Consider the following 2266-nt stretch of genomic DNA (forward strand, 5'->3'; position numbering starts at 1 on the left):
CGCTTGCCCGACGGTCTGCTTTGTAATAGTCACCGCGTTTTCTTCGCACCCGCATTAACTGAAATAGCTGCTTCTCGTGCCCCGAGAGAAACAAGCAATTCACACCGGAGGCTTTTTGTATTTCCCTCTCTTCGTGTCCATTGTCGCGCATTGCCATCCCATTTCCCTTCCGTCAATCTCCCTCTGCTGTTCCGATTCGGAGGGCAACTGTGAGACCTCATGCAATAGCGCATTTCGGACACGTCAGATGCTAATACGGATGAAGCTCCGAAAGGGGTCAACACGTCCGATCTCCGGAAGGCAGAAATCCAGCAGGCACGAGAATTCCGACATTAACGTAATTACACGCGGCCGGGAGAATTCCACTGAATTAAGATAATGGCTGCGTTTAGCGGAATATAATGTCGCAGCTTTGCGACATTATAAAATTCTTTTAATATGATTGTGATCCCCAATATAGCACAGAACATTAAAAAAATGTTGCTCAGATGTCGCAATGTTAAATGTTAAACAATAATATCAATTTATTCCTAGCTCGAAATTACAATGCAAATTTTAATAAAATTGATAGAAAAATTAAACGAACAATTAATTACCTCAAAAATTAAAACTAGTTTAAAACATTAAGAAGGGATTAAACCTAGTTATTCATTAACTTATAATGCATGGAATATTTCGACTAACAATAAGTCTTCTTTAGCCAAATTATAATATAAGTAAAATGAAGAACTTGGAAACAAGTTCTTCATTATTAAATATAAAAATATTAAATATAAAAAATTCTTAAAACGTAAGAAAGATTCAATATTAAAATATGAATAAAGGTAAAAATTTATTATAAAGTTACATCATAAATTGGATGCACATATTAAATGTTGAAGTACAAATTGTTTTTTAACATCTAATTTATATTCCACGATGTTGATGCAACATTCGCAATGTTGCAATTCAATGTTTCTGATTTGTTGATTTTACAATAGACATTCCTCACTGAATATAAATGTGCATATATAAACCAGTTGTAGTAAAAACCCCTTAAAACAGTTGTGTGCAAAGCTGTTTTCTCTACTGAATGCAACCAATGAACGAAAACGCAATTCAAAATTGAATGTGGACACCACTTCGCAACGGTGAGTTACGAATTACATTACACATGCTAATTGCGAGCTGAACTGCGATAAGCATGCATAATATAAGGTCTCTCACAGAGAAAGACGAAATTTCATCTATTTATGTACGAACCATGCAATATTTAAGATTAGAAATTTGCAATAGACGATGAAGAACCGAGTTTACATTCATAGTTTGAAGTATCGATTGAAGAAGAAGTTAAGATTTCGATAGAATTTTAATCGAATCTTTGATCACGGGGAGGAATCCCATCGATAATATTAAAAATGTAGAATCAATGGTGAGAAATTGACTCGTAACATTCGTTCATGTGGCTCGAGTGTGCAAGCTGCGATGAACGATCCTGTGCGTTTTTTATGTTTTATGAAATGAGTTTTTAATCAAGCTTTCCATTCGATAACGCGAGACGAATGAGATGAATTGAGCCTTGGAAACGCATACGTAGTGGTTCTTGCAATCAAATATTTGACCAGAAATATTCCAGCTAAAAGGAGAGTATGAAAAAGATGAAGAGAGGAAAAGAGAGAAAGAAAAAGAAATATCATTTATTAAATGCTTTGAAATATATTCTGTCTAGCATAAGAAAGTAACAATTAAATAACGAGAGAGAGAAAGAAACAAGAGAAACGAGAGAAGAAAAGAAGCAGAGAAAAAGAAAGAAAGAGGAGAGGAAGGAACAGAGAAAGAAAAAAGAAATATTATTTATTAAGTATTCTGATATATTATCATGTCTAGCGTAAGAATTAAGTATAAAGTAATAACAAAAAAATTAAACAATGAAACTGAGAAAAAAAAGAAAGGGAAGAGCGAGAAGTAAAGAGAAAGGAGAGAAGGAAAAGAGAGAAAGAGAAAAAAGAAATATTATTTATTAAGTGCTCTCCGAGATATATCTTGTCTAATATAAGAATTGAATAACATTGCAAAAATTAAACATGAGAGAGAAAGAAAAATCCAGAGGGAAGAAGATAAGCATTGAGAAAGAGAGAGAGAAAGAGAAGGAAATTATTTATTAAAAATTTTATTAAATATTCTGTGATTTTCTCAAAAAGCGTTTCTCAAAAATTAAGTAACGGAGAGAAAGAAAAGAGCAGAGAAAAAGAGAAAAACGGAAAAGAAGGAAAAGAAGAAGGGAGGG

General features: G+C 33.3%; 1 pseudogene; it reads left to right on the forward strand.

The window, feature by feature from the left end:
• The first annotated feature begins 858 nt into the window (after positions 1 to 858).
• The window catches only part of LOC108694739, a 13882-nt pseudogene continuing 12474 nt past the window's right edge, over positions 859 to 2266 (forward strand).

The sequence above is a fragment of the Atta colombica genome, unplaced genomic scaffold, assembly GCF_001594045.1.
Source record: "Atta colombica isolate Treedump-2 unplaced genomic scaffold, Acol1.0 scaffold123, whole genome shotgun sequence".
NCBI classification, from domain to species: domain Eukaryota; kingdom Metazoa; phylum Arthropoda; class Insecta; order Hymenoptera; family Formicidae; genus Atta; species Atta colombica.